The 26,927-nt window shown below is 39.2% G+C and overlaps 1 long non-coding RNA gene across 2 annotated transcripts in view; it reads right to left on the reverse strand.

Annotated features, from left to right (window-relative positions):
* LOC309576699 overlaps positions 1 to 26,927 on the reverse strand; it is a 222,796-nt gene that overhangs the window by 108,755 nt on the left and 87,114 nt on the right. For both annotated transcript variants that reach the window (XR_014226702.1, XR_014226703.1), the window contains exon 3: positions 13,348 to 13,511. This is a non-coding gene — a long non-coding RNA (uncharacterized lncRNA). The remainder of the gene's footprint in view (positions 1 to 13,347; positions 13,512 to 26,927) is intronic.

Raw genomic sequence — 26,927 nt, forward strand, 5'->3', positions numbered from 1 at the left:
ATAAGTTTATCCCAAGGGTTCAGAGATTTTCAGGGTTTTCTATTTTCTACATCAGATTGCTCACATGGAAACTGTCAACACAAACACATCATCTGCTCTATTAAATATTTTAATACTTGTGCTAAAGGAACAAAGCACAAGTAGTTGAAAGTTTCTGTAAGGCTTGCATAGTTGTCACAAAAGTAATGAGTTTTATACAGCTGTTTGAAGCAATTAGCTCCTGAGCAGGTTGATAGCATGCTAGGAAGTTTGATTTGGCCCATTCAGTAGTTGTAAAACCAGCCCACATTGTCTTCTGCTTTGAAATAGACCCATATACAGGTAAAGAATTGCTTGTCATCAGTGTATTTTACTAATAGCCTGCAGTTTGCATTTCTCCTGAGCCCCCACCATCTGGCATTTTCAGCGTACACATTTCAGTCCAGTACCACTTGCACTACATTTTCAGTGGTATCCTGCCTGCCACATTATTTCTCTTGGAACACAAGGATGCAACAAACCAAGGAATTCCAAGAGCTATTAATGGCCTTTTTCAGTTCAGCAGAAGTCAGGACGATTTTACCAGTTGGCATTTTTTTATTATTCCTATCTTAAGGAACAGCTGCTTTTCCCACCTTCTGCTGGCATCTTGCCAGGAAAACAAAGCCACGTAGTTAAGACAGATTGTCAGTAACAGACCTTAACCTGATAAGGTAATCACCAAATCAAGTCCTAAGAACAATGATAAGTAATAGGGACTGCTTTACCACGTAAATGAAGAGGAAATCCCCCTGAAATAATATAAACCAAATTTCTGAAACACTGAGAATGACCTATCCTGCAGGGCAGAAATTTTCCGTGTAGGCATTCCCCACTAGAGCTGCTATTCGCTATGCCATGTTCAATGTACCAATTAGATGAGAATCTGTTTTCTTTTCTCTGCTTGTGAAGCTGCCTTTCTAAAAGCCAGAATTTTGCTTCAAGTAAAATACTTATTCTGGACAGGCTCTTTGGAAAGCACCTTTTTCACTTAAATGCTCCTGAAGGAGCAGGGAGAACACCTTAGCACAACAGAACACAAAAATTCCTGCAGACTGACCTAAAAGTCTTCTGAAAGCATCTAAGGGTCAGGTGCGGGGGTGGCATGCACTGTTACACTTGACCAGGTAAATGGCCACCCTACATTTACAGCACCCAAAGCTTTCAGAGAAATACCTACGCATTTTGGCAGAGCAATTCACTAAGCAAATGCATGGTGAGAGTAAACTTAAATTTATAGCTGGATACTGCATGCTAGAAACTCCTGATGCTGTAGAGATTCAACCTTTTATCATCCCAGAAAGACAATAAGGTCCTTGAAAATTCTTCCATGACCATCATCTTCACAAATGTGAAAATCTACGTTATCCACTCAAATTCCATTCTTCTATTTCCCATTGTTTTAAATCAGTTATGTCCCTTTCTCCATCACTGCTTTTGTTCCTGTCTTAGTTCACTACATTTAAAAACCAACTCCTACAAAGAATCCAGCTACTTCTTGCCCTGGCTCTAATAATATTCTGCCACTATGAGAAAGCATATCTCTTCACCTGCAACCACTTCAGCTTCTTCACCAATGAAAATAGCTATAGTCAGTCTCTGATACTTTTGGATGAGACTTGGTTGCAGTGCTATTATTGTAATTTATTACATCCCATCCTCCCTAAATACCATTTTCCTTGCTGAAACCAAAGATCTCTTTTTCCTGGCATCTAGCAACCCTGCAGTATCTTTGCTGACATCCTGCCAAGATCTTTGCAGGTTCTCAGCAAATCTGTTAGTCTCTGCTGGGGCCAGCTGCTGTCTACAACCCTCACATATTCTGAGTTTCGTTCGATTAGAAACCCCCCTGAATATATTACATGCTTCTGACCTCAAGGGTAATCAGATGGAAAGACACTTCTGCCGACCACTGCAAAATCCTTAGCTTGCTAGCCCTGAAATTCAATTTGTATAATATCACAATGGGTGAGAAGAGATCAGGTCAGAAGAAGAAAAGAGTTTTCATCCAAGTCTTCCTCCTAAAGATTCAATCTTGGCATCATGTCCAGAGACATTTATCCCACCCTCCCAAAGAAACAGATGAAATCTCAGAAGCTGATGAGATTTGAACTGTTACCAACTTTTAAAAAAAAGCTTCAGAGCTGTCAGCATCCCAGTTCCAACCCTTCACAGACTGCAACATATTCACATGATTCAGCATTATTTCATTACATGTCAAATGTTTTCTATTTCAAGAGGGTTTTTTTGTAAAACTGGAAAGGTTGGATTGGTTGTCCTTTAGTGGCCAGCTAGGCTGCTCTAACTTCTGTGAAATAAAACATCTAACATCGTAAGAGCATGCACTAAACCCCCAGCTGTTTGGTAAGAGAGCACTATTAGGCTGCCCGTAGCCATGGGTTGTGCTGTTGACCTACTGAAAGGGGCAAAATCCAGCCCTCGAGCCCCACAGTGTGCACAGGTACACAATGTGCAGGTGCTATGAAAAGCAGTGGCTCTAGGACTAGATGAAAACTGAGCCGGACTTCAAGGGTCAGTATGGTGGATTGACATGCCAAACCTGGCAGTACAGGTTCTATATAGGAATTAGCCCAAAAGAACTCACTCTCTGCAATAACCATAAATGTAAAAGAATGGAAGTTTTTACAACTTAAATCTCAAAAGATTGATCCCAAATAACTGGGGAGTACTGAGGGAAAAGACACAGCTTCCAATCATATGCAGACCAAAAAGAAACAAACACCTAGAAAACAAACCCCCAACACCTAGAAAACAGGTGCTCACCTACTTCTCTAGCCACTGTCAGGGATGCTAACATACCAAAAATATGTCACAGTCCCATGGGCTCAGGTTCAAAGGAGCTGCAGGTTTGTAGCTGTTTCTGGGATCCAGTTTAAAGATGGCACACTTGTGACCTTTAAAGTGGTAATTGGCTTCAAGGTAGCATTTGGGTATGCTTTTCAGCTCATTCCAGTATAAACCCATGCACTGCAATTTTTCCTTTCCCTGGATTTCAGGGCCGGATCAGACCTTTGTGTGCCATGCTTTTTAGAAACTGGGAGTTGGCAGATCTACCTTACCTTCTGGCTATTATTGTTTTGTGAGCATTAAAAAAAACGAAAGAGGCCATGAACACAGCAACTGAAGGAAAAAGCAAAGCAACTGAGCTACTACCTGGAGCCTTGTGAACATGTTTGTTGCAAGAGATGGTCTTTGGCTGTTCTGGTTTAATGCCTCAGTGTGAGTTGGTGCCACATGACAGCGATGTCGATATCACTACTGACTGTCCTTATGGACTAGCAGTTACTGCACCTTCCTGTCCAGCTTGTCAGCACTTAGAGGAGTACAGGCAGGACCTTCCAGGCACACAGAGTTTTCCTCCAGTTTTGTACAAATGGAGAATTAGCAGGTGAGAATCTCAGAGAAGAACCTCACAAAAATTGCATTCATGTACTCATCTCTAGATCTTTCAGAAACTCATTCCCTTATAGATCTGTAAATATCTTAAACCAAGATGCAGTGCAGTTACTGACGCAAAATGCATCCTTAGCAAGCCTACCAGTAACAATGCACAAGCTTAATGCATGGCATAACAAGCTGCACATCAATATGTGATCAGCATCAGCTTTTGAGCTCTGCCCTGTGGGTGTGATGACATCATTTGTGCTAAATACCAACTGAACTCCAGACCTCCATTCTCAGCTGACCAAACAGCCCCACAACAGACTGTGGGGGTATTAAAGGATAGGCACATGCTCATCCAACTCAAAAACCTTTGCTAACATGACTTCCCCTTCAATCCACATTAGTTCCAGCTAGACAGCATTTGTGTCATGGGAGAAAAACAAGTAGATTAAGGGAAAGAACTGTACCTTTCTTTAGCTCTGCCATATTGATATCATGAGGGTCAATGCAAAAGCGCTCTTAATCTGATAAGTCAGGTGCAAGACTCAGTATTACTTCTGCAGAGAAACGCATGTTGTCACTAGAAAATGTTTCAGCTACAATAGTGCCTCTTACCTTCAAGCATTCCCCACACAATTGTATTTTCTGATTGTCTAGGAAAAACTGCTTCTTCATGGTGATGATCTATTCCTAAATTAAAAAGCTCTAAGATATCTCTAGAACAAAACAAGTATGCCCAGAGAGTAATGCAAGATCTTAAAGGAATGCTATTGAGCAAGTCTAATAACTGCCTAGAATAAATTTCACTAAATCAACAATTAACCATGAGAGCAGAATCAGAGAATCACAGAATATTCTGAGTTGGAAGGGACCCACAAGGATCATCAGTCCAGCTTTTAAGTGAATGGCCCACAGAGGGATTGAACCTGTGAGCTGGGTATTATTACCACCATGCTTACCTCCTAGACAGATAACTATGAAGCTGGGTGAGTTCATTTGAGTCTGACCACACCAGTGGTCACTCACATCCTATTTCATAGGATGCACATGTATGTTCCCACTCAAAATTTGTTTCTATTACCTTTGACAGTATCTTTAGAAAGCAAGATATTGTATAAATTGCTGTACAGTTTGCAGATAGTTCCAATTTTTGGAGTTCAGGACATGTTCATTTACACAAAAGTGTTTAACAGTTCTGGACAGCTTCTTCTGCAGCTCCTAATCCTATATACATCCTTCACCGTGCTTCAAGGTGCACACTCTGCAGCAGGAAGGACATGACTCTTTACAAGGATTATCAACTCATTTGTTGGATTGATGCTTTGAACACTGGCTACTATTTTCTGAATTTTCTTTTATAATGATAGCACTACCCTACTGGCCAGATACAAAGGACAGGCGATTAGAGGTCTTTAAGCAAAAATTTTACACAAGATACATTAAGGAAGTTAATGAAGGCCTGACACTGGGGAAGGGGATAGCATTGGTATTCCATACAAGGGAATCCCTGCTCAGACAAACAACATGTTACATATTGGAGATTAACAGCAACATTGCTAAGGAAAATCCTTTTTAAGGGATCAGTCCAGGGAAATTTTTAGATTTTAGTCCAGAGCAAGCATCTTTGATATTAATTGGGATTTTTACATATGCTAGATCCTTCACCTGGGAGAATTTCAAACATCGCAATATTTTTCTCCTCACCTCTTTTATGTATTCCTCTCAAACATTTAAGCACCTTCATTTTGTAAATTTACTCACTGGCAAAGTCCTGGCTTCATTTTTGTTCCTATGAGGTGTGACAGTTTCTTCTGGGCCTGAGTTTTTCCACTTGCTTTAGCAATATTCATAAGCTAAGTTTACACATATGCTTAGATATACCTTGGATTGGTATTTAAGAGAAACAGCTCTTGTGAATTTGCTTGCATATCCAGCACATCCAACTTCTTTCCCTCTGCTGTGATCCACTCAGAACGAAAATGCTCACGTTTCAAATCAATTGTTCCAAAGATTTGTAAGCATATTAGGTGGATGTCAGTCACACTAATTTAAGTCACCCTGCTGTGCAAAAGAAAATGTTCAAAACAGTCATGCTCCCTCTCAATCACAGTGTACTATAAAGTAATCTGGCATAACCAATTCAGAAAATATCAGACCCATAACTATACAATGTGAAATGTAGTGTTAAGATGATTTTTAATTAGAATTTAAAGCTCATTTTGCAGTTACTCCATGAGACCCATTTTCACCTTTAGCCACCTAGTATTGAAAATTAAAGATTTGCCATATGCACTATTTAATAGGTCAAACACAATGAAATTACAAACATAGATAATAAGGGAGAATTCCTTTATTCGGTGAGGAAAAAGAAAACAAATCTAGAAAAGACTACATACAGAGCAGAACTGGTTGGAAAGCTTTCATTAAAACAGGTGCCTGCCCTGTTCTCCTGCTTGACTCACTCCCAGCTCCCTCAGCAAATTAGAAAAACACTAGAGAAAAAGCTGTTCATAAAAAGTTATTGAGGAAAATGATATCATTTGAAATTATATAAACTATTTTATTTCCCAGTCAAAACTACTTGAAAGGAAATAAGATACTACTACTTGTACTATAAAAATCAAAGTCAAATTGCTCTTAATCAAGTTTCTTGAACCATTTCAAGTCCATTCTTCTCTACAAGTAGGGTAAGTATGGACAAATAAGACTTTTCATTGAGCAACATTTGAGATGCTGGGTTTTACTGCAACTTAGGATATACCCATATGTCCACGTCTTTGATGAATCATAGTATTAAACTATGTTTTAAATGTGTATTTCCATTAATAAATAATTTCTTAAAAAATGTAGAAAGGGTTGAATGAGTTAAGATGAGATGCATACCAATTACTAATATAATCTGCTTGCACATTTCAGACTCATGTTCAATTTCCTTTTTGATCAGAAGGTTTTCTAACCCTGTCACTGACAAACTTCAATAATTTGTCTGGTCACAAGGTGAAATCGCACTGAAATAGTGCTTCCTAAAATCCATAAACATTTCAGGTACATGAAAAGAAATTGAAAATTTTGCTTATTTGAAGATTTTCATTTTTCATTTTAATATAATAATTACAGCAGAATCCAAGTTTTACAATGTAAAAAACAGGAAGTCAAAAGTGATTGCTGAAGAGTCTGTTGTGACTTGGAATGAAGCAATCATAGGAAATCTCATCTGGGGAATTGTGATAGTTCAGTTCTGTAGAAACAGTTTGAGAAACTCATATGACAAAAATTAGAATATCCACAACATGAAAGGAAACCTCCACCTTCTTTTTTGCCCTTCCCTTCAACTGTACAGTAATGTAAATTCATGGGAAAACCACTATTTTCATTCTTCCCTATTTGGTTCTAAATTATATAAAAAGGGTTTTTTTCCACCCATTTCCCCATTCCTCAGTTCATTCCATACAACCCTTTCTTGCATCTTGGTATAAAAAGTGGAAATAAGAAAGAGAAAGGAACTAGACAAGAGAAAAAACCCTCTTCTCTGGTGAATGGCCAATGCCTCTTAGTTAGAAAAAGTTTTTAGAAGGGAATAAAGCTTTGTACCCAAAAAACAAAACTTTAGTGGGAAGGGAATCTTGCAGCTATGAAAATAGTTTTGTATCAGTGTCTCAAAACATTCAAAAGTATTTTTCCTACAAAAAAAAAACCACACACAAAAAAACCCCAAAAAACCAACAACAAAACAAAATCAAAAATAAAAACAAACAAAAAAAAACCCAACACAAAACAAAAATACCCCACACCCCACCACCAAAATCCATCAGCTAAACACCAACTTTTCCCTGGCTCTCATAGCTGGGTTTGGCACTTCACACTCTTCTGGGAAGTGCCAACTGTAGGGATGTCACGTTTGCATCTGTGCCTGCCTTTTGCAACAACTCCCAGCTGCTTCAGTGAAGAGAACAAAAGCCAATTCCCAAATTCAGCCACTCAACAATCTTAACATCTAAGGATAAAACACACTCACCTTTTATGAGCTGGCACAGAGTCCATGCACTATTTAAATTTCACTTTAGTTTGTTAGGATTTTTGCAAGGACTCTTCTGGGTCTTTCCATAGACATGATTTCCCTCTTCCCAAGAGTGAGCTCCTGTACATAACTCAAGCAACCAACAACTCATAGGAAGATCTCATTTGCTCTGAATATATCAGAACATCACTGACTCATCTCTCTCCGAGACCATTCTAGCACTGCAACTTTGGATATAGTTAATAAATATTGAAAACACCTACGTCAGCAGACCTTCATGGCTTTGTGCATTGACTCGCATCTTTCTTCTCAATTTTCTCCCCTTTTGCAACTTTAAATGCCTGTGAGGGGAATTTTTGTCAAAGTGTGTCAGTGGCAAAATCAGGGCACCAGCTTGTTAAATAAACAATCAGCCCCCAAGCCGTTCCAGAAAAAGGAAGAGATTTCTCATGCTTACATCTTTTGTGAGCTAAGGTTTATTTAGGTTTCAAATCCCTCAAAGCAAGCATGCAATGTGTAGAGCAGAAGCCCATAAGAGAAACATTTTACCCCTATTGCTAACTGAGAGGGAACAAGGCTTTTAAAAACAGATCAGAATGCCACACTTCATTAAACAACATCAGCCTTTCTTTTAAACTTTCTCTATTTTTCTATTGCATTCATTTGTACCTACTTTTAAAAGGTAGCTTAGCTTCAATATAAACAAGATATTAGGTAACCAATGGCTCTTAATGCTCTCACTGTACAAAGAACATCCAACTGGAAGGAAATCCCTCCCTTTTTTATTTTTCTTTTGAGTCTAAGAGCACATGGATATGATTCAAAAATAGACTGGGCTGTATAGTTAAATGCAACTGGTTTGAAAGAGACAACAAAGAATTAGAAGAAATTCGTTCTTGTTCGTTAAAACATCCAGGATCTCACACATTCTAAAGGTATTATAAATACATGCAAAGATGTAAAGGATGTTAATTTTCCATATGAATACAAAGATTTTCAGAAGAACGCAAAGAAACCTGACACCAGAAACCTTTCTTTCAGATTTGGTTAAAGAAAATAACACCTTAATGGAATAGCTGGCTGAAGTTCACAAAGCTTGAGAACAACTCTGGACCTGTTTTCAAACATTCACAGTTTTCCATTGACATTAGAGATGGGTCTGAAGTTTCTTCAAGCTGAAGGATATTCAGACCCAGGATGGAATGATAGGAGGTTCTAGATCTGAATATAAGCTGCATTCAAAAGCACTTGGATCCTGACTGTGTATAAGAGCTCCTTTGCAAATAAATCAAAGATAAGAAAGCCTACTGAACTCAGTCTAGTTAAAATGCACACATGAGGCGAGTGCAACTTAAATACTGTTTGTTTTGTTATTGGAGGAAAATTAGGGTTCCATAATGAGCCCAGCAGAATAGCTGCATCTCTTACCATGTTCAGTGGAAGTTAATGGTGACCCATCACAATAGGGGCCCAAGTACATTATCTCATTGTCAGGAGAATAGTTTAATTTTTTTCATTTTGCAGCAAATAAAGCAAATTTCACCTTAGGTGGATTTAGTGTGCTTATAAAGGAGCAGAGAACACAAGTCATTCTACAGGAAAAGAAAGCCACATATATAATTTCATATCTTTTCCTTATTAAAGAATAGCAAGCTTTTCCAAAGGTTTCCTCAGCATCTCTTGTGATCACTACCTCTATACTGCATTATTTTGTGAAAAACAGAAAGAAACGTTATAAAAGGTTCACCACAATTTGTTACTGCTCAACAGGAACATAATCTGGACTTCTTGCAGTGCTATAACCCAATTTAATTTCCCTGTCAGACCACCTGATGGATGGGTCTATAGAGTTCTCAAATAGAAGATAAAACTTTCAACCACTGAAGGCAGATAGTACTTTCTCTTTCATTTGCCATCCAGGGATTCAATCATCACCTCCTCAGCAGGGCTTCACTAATTCAGTTCTCAGTTTTTTTGAACAATATATTTAAGTTTTTTTCATTTGGAATTAAAACAGAAATAAAATATAAACATTTGCATAATTGGAAATCTCTGGTCTCTGGAAATTGCAGCCTGGGCACTATGTTATTCCTTCATTTTAACTCCCAGCAATGCTGACCTTAAATACAGCCAAGAGATGAGTATTCAGCCCAGCTGCACTGAGGCTTTGAGTGAGATGTGAGAGCTTGAAAAAGCAATAGACACATGAACTCACTAAGTTTTCCTAATATATTCCCCTTTATAAGAGTGCTAAAAATACTTCAGCTCTCAATGCCGTCTTCATCAAACTCTGAAAAGTATAACCACACCTACACGTGAATGGGAAATCCCCTCTGAAAATGTATTAAGGCATTTTAATAACAATAGGTTTATGATTATTCTCATCTGTGCCAAACATTTGTTTTTCTTAGCTTAAATGAAGGTAATAACACCCTGAGTAATGACATTATGCTATTATTTAAAAGAGAGTATTTCCAATTTGTGTAGCAAATAATTCAACCTTTTCAATTTATAAAACTGAAATTTTAGATTAGAACTTTTCAAGAAAATTTACAATAGATTGAATAAGTTTTGATGACCAGCTTGTTTCAAGGGAAACACAGCTAAAGGCAACAGACTCTAACAGAGCTGGAGGACAGAAATATCTGGATACATACATTTCACACCCAAGGTATCATATGATGGTTATCAGCCACCATTCTAATTCTGTGAATGGTGAGCAGACTTAAGAGTCAAGTATTCTATATGAAAGACAAGAAAGAGCAACAACATTCCTGCACGAGTTGTTTTAGGGCCCAGCAACACAAACAGTCCAGGACATAGAAATTAAACTGACTTTGCCATCAATACACTGATTAGTAAAAACTCTAAGTGACTGCAAACAGGACTAAATGCAGAGATCACCACATGAAGAGCAAAGCAAGCTCATAGACCCTTACCAGCTTAGCACACTGATTTTTAAAAGTCTACCTCAAACCTACATACTGTCCCAAGCTTTCCTCAGTAACAAAAATCAGTAAGTAGTTTTTCTTCTTCATGAAATTAAGCCCTTTTCCCAAGGACCCAGATACCCACTTAAAGGCTGATTTCTGTTTCTCCAGCCTCAGTAGGGGTATGAAAGCCAGGATAAAATTGCATATCACAGTGTTCTGCTCCTCTTCCCCTAATCCTCTTCACCACTCCAATAGCAATATTCAAACTAAATGCAGCTCAAATACCAGGGATATTTTTCTAACATCCAAGAAAATGTGAAGCAACTTTGCCTTTGTCAGATCTGCATCTAGTCCTCTAAATCTAACATAACCCAGCTTTACAGGTTATTCTACAGCAATTGGAATTAATTCCTAATGAGTCTGTGCCGCCCAGGTTTTTTCACTGAGGGTTAGATCAGACACCACCTTTCCACCCTTTTGGATTTGTTGTTTTAATGAGACATTTGCAAATACCTTTGTGAAAAGTATAAAGCAGGCAATAGCTACTAAAACAGGATCTTTCTCACTATTTCCTCAGCAATCAAGTAACTGCCTTCTGGGAACTTTTGCAGAAACCAAAGTTATAGATACTGCATTCAGAAGTCAAGATTAAAGCTCAAAAGTAATCACATGTGTTTATATAGAAACACACTTGTTAAAGAAATAATATATTTACTCAGAAATCCTCCGCAAATGCACACTTTATGCAGAGAATATCCTGAAAAATGCGTAGGAGATGCACTAATTTTCATACCAAAGACACAACTTCCCAGAAGTGGAGCTTTTGTTGTGCAAGTAAATCATATTCAGACTTTATGGTGACATTTCAGTGTCTCCAACAGTATATCTGAGTGTACGTATAAGGTTTTTGTTACTCTTTTTCCCAAAGAAGAAAGAGTTCAGTGCTTTCCATACACTATTTGCTTCTCTACGGGAATATTGCCAATACAGAAGCCGGCATATCAACAGCTAGATAATCTTCCAAACTTCTCTTCTTGAGTCAGAAGTAACACTGAGAAGATGGTTAAGTCACTGGATTCATTGCATTAGCGATGATGTTGCAAAATTGGAAAAGCCTTAATCAATTTAAGTGACTCAATAGTTTGACCAGCAGTCAAGACTGAAAAGACTATGAAAAGACTGGAGCTGCAGAAAAGATGATAGCATTGATTAGGGTATTAAGAGTCAAGATTTATCTCTCATAACACCCAAGGGCAAAGTTTACTTCAAACAAAAAACAAAGACAATATGAGATGACTATTTCTCAGTTTTCTAGTGTTGGCTGAATTAGGTGTGTATAACCAGTCTGCCCATAACAGCTCCATTCCCCAAAACCAGCTCTCTTTTAGTCCTTTCCAAAGTACTCTGTCTTCCACACTTACTGGAGGTTCCCACTCTAGAAACCCAAACTGGCACACAGTTCTCTAAAAAGATACTTCTCTAAGGACATCACCTCACAGCAGAAATTGCACCTTACTGTTTTCCCTCTTCATTGCATCTGTCTTAAACCCAAATCTCTTCAGCTTCCCTCTTCATTACGTATATCTTGAACCCAAATCTCTTCAGCATCCCTCATTTCAGAAGATGGGATTAAGTTCAGTACAAAATGTTTGTCCTGAATGAAGCAGGACTACATGGCAGCTTTTCATTCCATGATTGTGCTGTTTCAGAAAGTAAGAACTGCAGAACCGCATTAAGGGGTAAGGTAAAATATTTCAGTATTTTAGTTCAAACGTTGACAAATACTCACTTTGAAACCATTAGGTACATCTACAATGTTATAAAAACAGTACTTGCTACCAAAAATATTATAAAACTGTATAAATTATTTACAGATTAAAGTTTGCTATCAAGTTTTCATAAGCATCTGTGAAATTCCAGTCAATCTAACACACAAAACTAGAAGTTCTACTTCCACACTTTTATTTCAAAATCCAAGAATTATCATAAAGTTATTAGAGTTTAGATGTAGCAAGTTTGTATTTAGGAAAAACACATCTATTTCAGATTTGAAATGCCTGCAAAAGCAGGTTTCTGATTGTAAATAAGGACTACATTAAGCAGTTCAATATCCATCAATATACATACAATTTATTTTAATCTTTCTCACATAGCAAGTCCTGTCAAAAATTTAGCTGGTTTAACACTTAACATGGTTATTCCACAATCAACACCAAACTCATATTCATGCTTTTGCAATGCCAACAGCTATTGTAAGAAAAAGTTATGTTACAAATTACTCTAACAGCAGGATTGTACAATAGATGAACACGGGAGTCATTTATAATGCATTTGTTGCTATTAAAAAACAAATAAACATTTATAGTCTGTGCTAATTAACTTTACTGCTGAATTAGTAGTATTCCTCACTTCTTAATTAGAAGAAATACTGCAAGTATGGCATTAAAGTCAAACCCTTCAGTGCAGTAAAGGCTGACATACTTTAAAACCTCTCTCATCCTCTAAAACATATGGAGCTTTTGGAGCTACATGTACTAGGTTCAGTACTGACACCCTCCACTGTGCATAAACACATCATGGAGCAGTTTAAGGAGGAAATTTTAGAAATAAGTTACCATAGTTTGAGCACAAAATCTAAGTACAGCCATTAGCAGACCTGCCTCACCCATAATTGCAAATTCCTCCTGGCGCAAGTCTAGGAAGTCAGTATACCTAAATACCAGGGCACACTGTCCCAGCACATCTGTCCATGGAAGTGGAAATTCAGCTTGGCTATGACTATCATCTCCATCAGCTGTCACAAAGTACGCGAAGCATTTACATCATGCATCAATAAACATTTCACTGTTTTGTGGATCTTTTACTTTGTCTTGCTGCTGCCAACCCCAGTAGTACTTTGTGGCAAACCTAAACACACATCCAGTTTGTTCTCATGAGAAAAAAAACAACAAAGCAACAAGTATATCATCTTACCTTTACTGAAGTCAACAGTCATGTCAGAATCAAGCCTGTGTGAAAGCAGAAAAGTATCCAACAACAGAATCTCTAAAAGACCCATTAGGATCATTCTTTTTCCTCATCTTAGCATATAGAAAATTCTCAAAGGTCTGGGCTGTGCTCAACATGTAGCAAAGGACCTGTCAAAAGGAAGAGAACAACATGGTGAATGAACTGTTCAGCATGTCCGTTAGAGGAAGGGTTCCTCAGCTCTCATGAATGCCAACTAAGTCAGTAGGCAAGATAAAGAATAAATTCTGCTTTGCTCATCTCTAGACATAATTATTGTCTTCATCTCTTGACATAAGAGGTCATAGTTATTCATTAAAACTGTTATTTATCTCAATTATATAGTAGTAAGAATTTCTTATAATGCCTCATTAAATGTCTGCACATCTTGGGCAATACTCAAGGTTTGACCTAAAAGTTAATCTAAAATATCAACCAAAACAGTGTCTACTACAGCCATGAAATGTTGGCTGACAATTTTATCTTTCAGGAATCTGATGTTTAGGTCCCTGTACCATCTTATATTTGGTTTTAATTTTGTGATTTAAAGAGATCCAGTAGACCTCCTCCATGGTAACTATATTTCTGCTGTGCTTAAAGGCAGAACAAGATTCTACCACAGACAAACACAAATGCCAGTGCTTACTGTGTCATAAAAACATTCCAGGACTGGATACCAGGCATTTTCTTTAATTTAATTAAAGCAATACAATTTTTCTCATTCACAAGCAATCTGATTTTTTTCAGCCTACCTACTAATATATTTTTCAAACTCTATCAGTGCCACTAAATATTTTCAAGCTTTTTTTTTTCAGATGAGGAAAATCAATTACTACCAGCTTGCCAAGCACATGATTCTGTAAGTACCATTTCATGAGCACTGAAGAAAGACCATGAGGTTCAGAACATTGGAGCTAACTTCTTGCTTGCTCTTTTCTGCATCTTCAGTTTCATGCCTCGGAGAAGGATGTTGTATTAGAGCTCTAACATTAAAGTTTGCTCCATTCATTTTGGATATAATGGTTCTAGGAAGTACACCATAAGTTTGGAGGGCTTAAGTGAGACCTCAGGCCTTGAACTAACCATAAACACAGCGATCTAGTGCTTCAGAACTGCATCTGTACAAATATTGCAAAAGTCCTTGGAAGTGTTGATAGAAATAGAAAAGTTTGCTTCTGAATCAGGCAAAAGATGTTGCCAAGAAAAATACATGGCATTGAATATATACAAATATGAGTGCATATAAGCATATTTTTATATGACCATCTTCAAAAGCTTAGAAAGTGTTTCACATATTAAGTTTTCTAGTGGTTTGACTGCAACATATCCACCTGATATTACAAAAGGACACACCATTGCACTACTGCCACATTAGACAGCACAATGGCTCAGAGAAGTAAACTGAGCAACTCACCCTGAGCTTGTTTATGAACTAACCATGGTTATAAGTCTATGCAACTAATCTAGTATTTGTTGCATTACTACTGATTTGCTCAAGGGTGAGTAACTCTAGAGTCCTGTCCACGTGCCTGGAAGATTGACACACACAAATAATGCCATGGACCACATGACAAAGTGAATTCAGAATTCCTTGTAGTGTTCAGCATCACAGTTCTACAGATGTTGACCCTGAGTAGCTGCAAAGAAGCTGATCAACCCTTTAATTATGGTTAACAAACCAGAGGCAGATGGGTGACCGTACAAGTGATACAAACATTCAAAATGCCCAGACGCACAGAGCTGGTACCACTTGTTCCTTCCAGGAGATGGTAATCAATGCAAATCTACGCATTAGTTATGAGGTGTTTTAATTCCAATAATAAATATTTTGTTATTGATGGATTTTTCCCAGCTGTTGTCTATGTAGCTCTTTAATTAGAGCATGCTGGCAGAGGCTGTTAGTTCTTCATTGAGTTGCCAGCTCCATGGCATTCCACTTTCTGCAAGGCAGGGTGACAGTTGTTAGAGGGACTTGTGTGGGATATGCCCAGCCACTGCCCTGGAGGGATGTCTGCTGAGATAAGAGTTTTTGCAATCGCCCAGCAGGACTCCCTGGAAAGGAAAGGACTTTTGAGTCATGGTGAGGAAAAGCAGACCCACAACCCTTTGGGAGACCCTATGCAGATCTTTCTGTAACCCATTGGTCTATCCCAGACCCTCTGTAACCCATTGGTCCCCTTGCTGATCCCCTGTATCCCTATAAAAGAAGACCAGCTCTCCCCTACAGAGGCGAACTGGTCTGGTTTTGTGGAGGTCCTGTATTTGTCTCAGGAGAGTTCTTGGTGGTTTTAAGTGTCTTTTCCAATGCCTTTCCCATAACATATATTCGGCAGGGGAAAGGATGCAGGACCGGGTACGGGGGGACCGCCGGGAGCAGGGGATCGGGGAAGGGAAGTGGGGGGGGCGGCGCCCCAGCTGGGCCAGGGCCGGGGCAGCTGGCGGGGTCCGCGCTCTGGCTGGCCATTGCCGGAGGCGGAGAGGGGGGGTGGGAGGGGGGAAGGGCAGAGAAGAGGTTTGGCTGACTTGGGCGGCTGGTCAGGGGACTGGACATTTGGCAAAGGATTAACGCATTAGATGACAAACCAAATTCCATCAGCTTCCTAAAAATACTAGCAGGCTGACAAACAAAGTGCCTTAATTGCTGGTGCTACTGTCTTTGATGGACATTGGCTCTAAAAGCACAGGAATGTTACTGTTGTTCCCAGAGAAGAGGGGTGCCAGCCAACCATAAGTACCAGGAAGGAAACAAAATCAGCTGCCTTTGAAAAAAACTAAACCTGCCAAGAGCTCTGGCATTTGCTTTAAGTATTTGACCTCCTGAATCCATATGATTCCCTTGCTGGAATACTCCATCAGGGGAAGGGAATCCCTGGCTTAGGTATCATGTGACATATGCCTAACCAGGGCTTTAGAGGTGGAGATTCCCAAATCGGTACACAAAAACAGGGGGAGCCTACACTACTCCCTCACTGAAGCCTTTAAGGCCTGACTCAAAGAATGACATTCAGAGGCCAGCAGGATCCTTATTTTCATCCACACTGTGCATCACAAGTGGCAACAGAACTGCCAGTTGTGAACACAGCTCCTGCACCACACATCTGTCCATTAAAAGCTGAGATTTCCAAACTTACTGCACACATGCCAATAGTTTTTAGATGCTGTCAAGCTCAGTAATATATTCACACTGGTCACCAACAGATAAAAGCAACTTACTAACAATTCCCTGAAACAACTGGATATTTAGGATACTGACCTAAAACAGAAAGAGTTTAAAAACTTCCTATTCTTAACCTTGGTTTTGTTTCATAGGGGCTGTTGCAGATTAGATTGTTTACAGTACCAAGAGGTTCAGAATTCAGTCATTAAACGGGGTCCCTGGAATCAGTCAAAATTCATGTCACAAACAAATAAAACCCTTATTGTATTCCAGCTGCAGGGAAAAGTTACCTTCCCAGCAGCATAATCTTTGATACCGAATGACAAGTTGTACTGAATGTACAAATTCATCTATGTACAATTGCATTCATGTTGAAAAGTTTATGAAAAATTAAATTATATCTGTTTAATAATAATTCATTTATTATTTTTAACTTCTGGGTATTTAAACCTCAATTTGACACTAGAAGTTTTTGATCTCAACTAACAAACTCAATCTCAATGGCAAAATTCATCCACCAAAGAGCTTCTTCCATTAGAAAAAAAAATTCTTATTCCCTTTTTATCAGTAAACTTTTCAACTCAATTAAAAATGTTCATGATTTATTGCTTAATTATGTCATGCCAATATACAGAAAAAATACCTGTTCAAAAGGTGACTGTTTCAGCACAAGAGATTTAAACCTAATACCAGAACTACCCTCATGGGTGATGGTTCTTTGCATGTGGTAAATGCTTCTACATAATGAATTAAATGAAATACTAGTCTCACCAAATCCTTACCCACCCAAGGTAACTCAGACTTTTTTCCAAGGTAGTGCCATAGTCCCCTTATTTTAAAAGAAAGTAACAAATGAATGCAAATTATACGGTTGTGAGAAGAGGCTTAGAGTCTCTCTCTTCCTCCTTGCCCCACATCCCTAAATCTAAAAACAAGGCGAAGTTTTAACATTCGAGATTATTTTAAAGAAGGTGTTATATCAAAAGTTCTTTTTGTTGCTTAGTGGCTCAGCAGCCTAAAGGCAGCTAAAACAACATTGCTCACTACTTAGTTTCCTATTTATTTCTAACAGAGTTGCAAAAGACAAAATTCATATGATAGGAAGAAAAGTCATGAAAGAGCCTGGCAAAACCTGCAAAAACCAGCAGTGCCAAGTCTTACACCATCCTATTCAGCAGCTCTGCTGGATGGCTTTGCTTGCAGCAATTCAAATTTTTCAAGCAGTGACATGGAGCTTACTCTATAATTTGTCATAATACTTTTCTAAACAACAAATGATCCACTTCACAAGGTTTGGAGAGCTTTCCCTGCAGCTCTGTTACCTGGTGAACCCTTCACTGAACTTACCAGAAAGTTGAGAAGACAGACAAGACAATTTTATAACCAAAGAAGACATGGCAAAGCTCTCCCTGGTTTCAACAATAGTAGGATTCTCACACAAAGCCATTTAGCATTTCATACCTGAGTATGAGTTGTACATGAAAGCAGAGCCTGACCATATAAACAGTTATTCCAGAAGTTTAATGTCTGCTTGCTATACTTTGTCTGCATACTTCATGTTTTTATTTATCTCAACAGCTGAGAAAAAAAGGAAAATACAAGGAGAGAACAGAGCTGGAAGGAAAAAAAATAAAGAATAAAACCCCACAGAAGGGAAATGAAGGGGCCCCATTTATTTGCTGTGAGTTGATCCCCAAGAGACAGCAGAAACCAGTTTCCTGGGCACTAATATAATAATATAATATAAAGCATAACAAAGGAAACCTGTGAGTTGTGTTGCACATGCTTCACAGTTTTTCAATTAAGATCAGAGGCTACTTAGAGTTCATTTTCCTGACTTCCGTGTTGTCCTACATATCAGTATCTTCAGAATATAATCAGTTGTACTTAATTGTTTTGTACTTTCTCCTATATAAACTAAGAGGTTATACAATCCTGATTTTCTGAGATTACTTAGTAGATGTTATGCCATATTTAAATTGAGCCTTAATACCAAAGAAATCATCACCTAAGAACATGAAACTAAAAATCTATACTAGATAAGCAATTCCAAACATCAGAACACTTCATACTACCTCTGCAGCTCTTCACTGCCTCCATAAACACAGGTTTTGAAACTCCCACTATAAGTCATAGGGTGATGATTATTCAGTAGATTTTGAAACAAGATCTCCCATGTCCTCTCACCTTTTAAGTCTACCTGCCTTTTAAGTCTGATCACCTCTCCAGAAACAATTGTTTTTGTCAGAACTCCAAATTTTCTGCATAAACTGCTAAGTGGGTGAATGTAAAGTTTTTCTAGTAATCACTGATGTACGAGCGTCTTGATATTCTATTTTTCCAGTTAAAGCAGTGTGTAGCGTTTTCAATAGTGCCAGCTCTCAAACAAGCCCCACTCCCCAGAGATCGAGTTACTGCTGTGTGCCACCAGCCCCAGGACAGCCTGGGGACCAGCACCTGCCCACATCCCCTTCTTATTCCACAGGCCATCACCCCTCACCTTGCCTGGGCTGGAGCTTTGAGAAGCAGACATCAGTTTTCCCCAGGGTAGGATTTCTCATGCCACTTAGGGTCATTTTGTCACCCTGCTCAATAGCATAAGCCAGAATCGTGTTACTTGCCACATACTGATCAAATTGTACATCATTCCTCATATCTCCTTATTTCATACCCTCACTACTCACCTAAGACAAAGCTCGTGCTGATGAAAAAAACAGAAGGACAAAAAAGTCCAAGTATGCTACCTAACACTACATCTAACAGAATGGTTAGGTCTTATAATCAGCTTCACAAATAAGGAGAGGGATAACGCATGCAGAAGTCACTCTTGGGTTTTTTGTATCTATCAAGAAATAAAATCAAGGTCCCAATATTTTAATTTTTAATGCAGTCAGGGCTTTCCCTACCAAGTAGCTTTGTCTCCATTGAAATGTGAAATTTCTCCTCACAAAGCACAGGATTAGAGCACTGCATAAAATTTACAGAGAACTTCAGGGGGAAAAAAAAAAACAAAACAGAACAAGAACAAAAAAACCCAAACCAAGAGAAAAAGCCACTGTTCTTGCACTTCTCCTGTAACACACCAGGGACTGGAGGCAGAATTTTAGCAAGTCTTTGCACAGTAGCCATTGAAAAGCAGAGCTGAAGCCAGCTTTGGTGCTCTGACCTGGCCTTTTTCTTTTTCCTCCTCATTTCTAGCAGAACTATCCAGCTTTTGCTGTTTCCCAACACAATCCAGCATATTTTTTAGGCAGGCTCACATGATAGAAGATGTTCATCCATCTCAGAGTCCAGACAGCCAGGTTTTCAGAGGAAGTCCCATGGGACTATCAGGACAGCTGTTCCCTCAAGAAGTACCCTTCTGTTTTCAGTTTCCTTCCCTCTTTCAGAGTCAGACAGGAAATATCTAATAACAATCCCAAATTCTGAAGTCCCAAAGGAATGTAAAACAGCCTCTAAGGCACATTTATTAAGAATCTGAGCTAAACACCCACAGATCCAGAAACACCCTAATAACATTTGTGAGAAAATGAATTTCAGACTTAAACACAGGGGGTTTTTTTGTACTAGCACAAGATTCAGGAAAAAACTTTAATAAAAGCAATTACTTTTCAAATACCAAACAACAAAAATTCAGGCCAAAAACAAAGCACGAGTTCATCCATTGGGATTTAAGCACACCAAGACACCACGCAGAATCACAATTCATATTTTTAACACCTTGAGATTTACTCTAATCTTCAATTCTGGACAGAAAGGGCGAGAGAAATTCTTTTCAGTCGTACTTGTGAAAGACTCCACAGATTTCAAGTGACTTCCGCATGCACAACGCAGCCCTTTCTCCATTGAGCCAAGAACCTGCTCCAGTTTCTATGGTAGGTATCACTCCCCTACCTAGCATGGAACTTTGGTGCTCTGACAAGCAGTGCTTAACACAGACTGGATAACCACTTTGGCCCTAGATGCCTTCTTATATTCTCAAAGTTTGGACGAGCCCTTTCTTCCCATGGACATTACTTAAAATTGCTGAGCTTTGTGACAAAATCACCAGTAAACGTGTAAAGAAAGGCAACAGCAAAGAGACTGTCAGCATATAAACCTCAATTCCTTTTGGTTCAATGGAGTTGCTTCATCCTTAAAACAGTGCAAGTGAAAACTGAATTTACTGCTCTAAAATTATCATTAAGTGGCCATTCCTATTATTCTCTATTTTCTTCAGAATAAAGCAGTATTATTATTTTGCATTGTTTCTATACACAAGTGTTCTTTCTATAGCCAAAATATTTTTTCTCTAAGAAATCATTATTATAATTTTTGCTTAATTGAGTTTTTCAATCTCTAGCTTCTAACATTATCTAAAATTACCTAAAAATAAAAAGCTATTGGATTTTCCTGGTGGAATACAGAAACATTCTACTGAAAAGATGATGACAGCATTTAAAGATGTCATAGTAAAAAGGAAAAAAGGAACATAGAAACAAGTCAGCAAGAAAGAAAAAAGCAAGTTATGTCTCACAATTCTCTATTATAATAGAACCTCAGTTCTAACTCCTAACAAGTGGGGATTACATGCTGCACAAACTGGCAAAGTGACACCCAAACATTCACCGTGTAACAGAAAAACATTAACATACTGTCTTTCATGCACATAATATCAAAGACTTCAAAAAAAAAAGTTGGTATTCTGCTGGAAGGAAGTGATAACTCAAAAGATACAAATAAAAAATCATTTTATTTAATATAAAGAGTTTATGTAGGTTTATTAATAAAGAAAGGAGAAATAAGCAATCAGAGCAATTTATACAAACACCTATGCTCACATGCATAGGTGTATACAGCCTTCTTTTAGTACCTTTTTTTTTTCCCCCATCACTTCCCCCCCACCAGCCCCTCCTTGTTATATGTGGTCTGAACTGTATACTTTCACCCTTGCCATGTAAGATACCAAGGCCACAAGCCAAATTCCACTCTCCATTACACAGATTCAACCTTTAAGGTCAGGAGATTCGTACCAGTGTAAACCAATACTAGATTTTGGCTGCCCTTATAGACCTGATTTTGGCAGGTGGACAGAACATGATTGGAAAGTTCTATTTATTTACCTCAGGAAACTGGAATTCACATCCGTCTTAAAAGAGATTTGAAAGAAGTTTTATGGCCCAAAAAGATAATCTCTAACAGAATTCCCCACAGCATAGAGTCACTATAAAGGAAAGTTCTTGCACAATTCACTTTTATGCCCTTAACTCTTGTTTAGAAGAGGTCCAGAAACAAACAAGCAGGATACTGCAGAGCAGAGGCAAGGTGTAATTGTAGCAAAGGCACAGGGGTAGGACTTGAAGCCAGCACTACTTATTGTCAGCCTGGCTGCTTGTGAAGGGTTGCTATTCCCCTGGGGCTTCTGAGCACTGAATTACAGACACAATGGCAGGGAAAGGGAAGGGAGGTAAAAATAAAGTGCCCTTTGAGAATTTTTAATAAGCCTAACAAAGAAATCATGCAACTTGGGAAGATGTAAATCACTTCTGAGCTGAAAAGCTTGTTATTTATGCAATATAGACAGCTCTTTCAAAATTGCCATGGAAGTCATTAGGAATACAGTTTTTAATTCAGCAACAAATGCAATATATGATGTATATAAATAAAACATATAAAATTGGAGTGAAGACAGATTTTCAATGTCAACACACCATTAAATTGCAAGTAACAGTCAAGCTCTATATTATCATTAGAAGGTGGGCTGCTTCTTCAAATTAATACTCCTGGAAAGGAAATAACACATATTCAAAAAGAAGCTGCTGGCCAGTGCACCCTAACGGGCTTAAGATCAACCAAGGGAGGATCACCGCATTGAGGCAGAGTTACAGCAGAAACATAACATTACTTCACCAAAATTTAACACTTGGTAGCCCTACAAAAAATGGATATACGAGGCAGAAGAAGAAATAAGCCTGTATTTTAGGGAACAAGCAGCAGAGCAGAGAACAAGACCTGCAGGAGAGCAACACTGTAAATGTGGCTAAGAGGAATGTGTGGAATTAACAAGAGCAATTCAAAGCTTTGCTTTAAGATGCAATTGGCAGATATGCCATCCATGCCTACAGAAGTTCAGTGTTCGGACTCATTTAAATAAAGAGCTAATTAGTAGTACTGGGATGGTGACTGTCATCCACTAAGAAGCATTGAGATTCAACGTCTAAGCCAAAAGATTCATGTGGATTATGCAGATTCAATTCTATTGAGAAGGATGGTGTGAAGTTATTTAAAGGAATTTCTGTAAGACACCTCCTTCACACCGTGGATAAGTTCTGGACGCAGATTTGCTTGGCAAGGTTTTGCACCAAGTCAGAGTCATTTAGCTTCTCAGCATCAGGGAACCTTGGTGCACTAAGAGCTGTTTCAACAAGTGATCACAATGGAGCTTTTGAGTTTACTTCCATAACATTTAGGAAGCTCCTATAGCTTCAAGCCATGCAGCTTACTAGACCCAGGCAAACAAGAACACTTGACAGCAGAGCCAAGCCAAAGAGCTTAGCTGGAATCAACAAGCTATTAGAGCTGACTATACACATTTGAAAAAAATATTACATAAAGTGATATGTATCTAAGGTCACTGTGGGAGCCAGGAAGCAGTGCCAAGACATTTTTGCAGGCTTTTCCCTTCCTTGGCTTGCCCTCATTCATGGACAGAGAGCCCAGCCCAAGCCAGGGCTCCGTGGAAGCTTGTGCTGGCTTTACCCACCTCTGACGACTGTCGGGTCATGTTGCAGAGTCTCTTATATTTAGATGAACAGGTGGGCAGCCCCATATCCAATTTAATCAAGTTAACACTTTATATTTCTTCATGGTTTCCATACTCTAATTAGCTCACTCTTGCAAACTAGGGGATGGGCTCCTCCAGCCTGTTAGAATTGCAAATGCTATTTCTCTACAAACATTAATATTTTTCTTCTCTTTACAGGGAGAAGTTTCAATGCACAAACTTGAAAGCCCATGACTTTTGTAACATCCCACATGAAGATTTAACGGTGAAAAATGTCCCAAACTCATGTTAAAATTGACCTTTGTACAACAGAGGAGATGGAAGTTTAGCATTACTTTTATAGAGAGAGCTTATGTGTTAATATCATACTAAACAGTGGCATTTTCCCACTTCCTACTGGGAATTTTATGGGATTACAAATAGCTCACAGAATTATACAATGGTTTGGTTTGGAAGGGAACTCAAAGATCAACTAGTTCCAAACCCCTTGCTAATGGAAGGGACACTTTGCACTAGACCAAGTTGTTCAAAGCCCCATCCAGCCTGGCCTCCTGAGGCTTCCAGGGATGGAGCACCCACAGCTTCTCTGGGCAACTTGTGCCAGTCTCTACCTTCACAGTAAAGGATTTCTTGCTAATATCTAACCTAAATCTACTCTGTCAGCTTAAGCCCATTAGACCTTGTCCTGTCACTACATGGCCACATGAAAAGTCCCTCTCCGGCCCTCTTGGAAGCCCCTTTAGATACTGGAAGATTCTCTAAGTTCTCCCCAGAGCCTCATCTTCTCCAGACTAAACAACTTCTACTTTCTCGGCCTGCCTTCATAGGAGAGGTGCTCCAGCCCTCTGAGCAGCTTCCTAGTTCTCCTCTGGACCAGCTCTAACAGGTCCCCATCCTTCTCACCAATCTTCTCCCCCCCCCCCCAGAGCTGGATGCAGAAGTCCAGGTGGGAGCTCACAAGACAAGAGCAGCAGAATCCTCTCCCTTGATCTGCCAGTCACACACCTTTTGATGAGGCCCAGGATGCTGGTGACCTCCTGGGCTGCACATTGCCAAGTCATCTTGACTTTCTCATCAGTCAACACCCTCAAGTTCTTCCCCTCAGGGCTGCTCTCAGTCCATGCTCTACCCAGCCTCTGTTTGTACTTGGAAGTGCCCCAGCCTCGGGCCTTGTTGAACTTCAAGAGATTTTCACAGACCCACCACTCAGGCCTAAGTCCCTCTGGATGGAATCCCACCCTTCTAGTGTGTTGACCTCTAAGAATTTGTGTTCAATCCTTAGAAGCAAAGACACCATGTCCTGCAATGGAGGTCTCAAAGCCTAGGGAGCCCTTTTTGGCCTCCCCACTCCCTGTATCTGGAGATATGCCCTGGAGACTCTCCCCACAACACAGGAAGAATCAGAGTAGCATTCCTCAATATATTATGTCACCAGGATGGCAGAGGCCCAGGACTCTCCACCCCCAGGCAGCCAGCACGACACCTTTCACTAGCAGAGCTCCCCCAACCCACACATCTTTCTTAGAGGTCTGGAGCCAGAGTGCACAGCCAGTGACAGACACTCATCTTACCTGAATGCATGACAACAGACCCACTGGGCAGCTCTGCCTCTCACCCAGGTTTCTCAGTTCCTGGTTTCTGTTAGTGCAGTCCAGCCCTGGGGTAAGTATTTACCTCATCATAATTATTGGAACAGATAAATAGAGAGAAAAATTAAGCTAGAGTAGCCTTGTCAATGAAAGACATCCTACTCCCTTAAGGCACACCAGTTATTTATTTCTATTTCTATAGAAAGCAGAACTAGCTTTCTGGTCTTGGGGATTTTTTACAGCACAATCTCAGATTCACCACAGTAAGTCACTTACAAGGGTATCAAAGGTGTACATACCCTGTGGGAATTCCAAAATCTAACTGATGACTACTAATATTTTCCCTCTGATTTAAAAATCTAAGAGATTTGATCATCATAAAGTGCTGATAGAAAACCACAGGTGACAGTCTCCATTTTCACTCATGTTTTATGATAATTTAAAATAACATAGTGGTAGTAAATGTGTTCACAAAATGACATGATGAGCGGGCAACTCTTCCCATCGCCCTGATGACAGGTAGGGTTAATGTCAGCAGTGTAAAGGATAATTAATCTTCTGTCAGTGCAGCTGCTTCACATAATTTTACCCTAATAGTGAATATCACATATCTTTGCCAAGTTAATTTAAAGGAGTAGAAACAGAATACTGCATTCAGATGTAGTTTACTATGATCATTTCCACCCTCATTGTAGGGAGTTCTCTAAATTCATGAATTTATAGCTTTCTGGTGCTATTTTGTTCCTATGAATGTCTGAATAAATTTGGTAAATTTACTGTTTCTACTGACAGGCCCCTCCTCTGGGCCTTCTAAAAAAAGATATGGCCTTTGGAACTCAGGGTAAAGAATCCAAGTTTTTGTTTGAAGTCTTTGCAGATATTTTTAAAGCAACATCCACATGGCATCCAGCTTGTTCACACAGAGACAGGACCTTTGATATCTCCTACTCTTGCTGGAGTATAAAGACGGACAGTAAAATAGCCAGTGAAACTGATTCCTAGCATGCAAATGACCAATCTCTAACTGCTCCCACCATCCAGATGGAACTTTTCCCCTACAGGCAGAAAGGGGTTCCTTTATAAACAGCTCCATGAGAGGTAAAGGCAACTTATCCTCTTTTTCATCATACAGGCATATTGTTTAAGAGAAAACTGTAACAGAAAAGGTGAATGCTTGGGGAAAAAAAGCCTTTGAGATGGAAAGCTCATAGACCATCCCCAGAGAAGCTGGAAGAAGCTGGAAGAAGCTGCAGGGCATCCTTGATTGCTGCTGTTGCTATTTTGCAGAAAGGCACATATGAGACCCCCATGTTCTCTGTGAGATCCACAGAGCATTGGATTCCACTTGGCAGCATATTTCTTTTCTGTTGTACAATTTTGCAAATACTGTGGCTAAAATAAAAAGGAGAAAAATAAACCCTTAGGAATGCAGAGTACAAAAACGTTTAGAAGGATCAAGAGGTGAGGAATATAAGGGAGGCAATCTAATGAGAGTTTAATCTGTGTAGCTCCAGTAGCTCTGCACAGACCTAGAGAAGTAGACAAGAAAGCAAGAAATTATCGTCAAGGAGCCAGAAAGAGAGCAACATGGAAAACTGCACCAAATGCAAAAGTATCACCTACTGGGTGGCCTATATCCAATTTCATGGAAAGCAGCAATCAATCAGCTTTTGACAGCAGCACTTAATGTTACTGAGCTAAGCGGCAGATTCATAAGCAAAACGAGCTCACTGAGAAAGTGACAAACTCAAACTTTGAAGACATTAATTAAGAACAAATCTGAGAAGCATTTTCAGGGAGAAGGTCATGGTCAAAGTTGCAGTTTTGGGCATTGCTCCTGTAGGATTTAACACTGAGCCCATGAAGAATGGTGCAGACTTTAACAAGTTTTTCCGTAAGTATAAACAGGTGCTGATGGGTCCAGGTCCCAGAGTAGACCTGAAACCATGCTCCCCGTGTGAGATTACTTCCACAGTTGAATATGAGCACAGTCAAAATGCTTGAAAATTCTGCCAAGTTACTCTGCCCAAACATGAAA

The sequence above is a fragment of the Coloeus monedula genome (assembly GCF_965178545.1).
Source record: "Coloeus monedula genome assembly, chromosome: 10".
Classification (NCBI taxonomy): domain Eukaryota; kingdom Metazoa; phylum Chordata; class Aves; order Passeriformes; family Corvidae; genus Coloeus; species Coloeus monedula.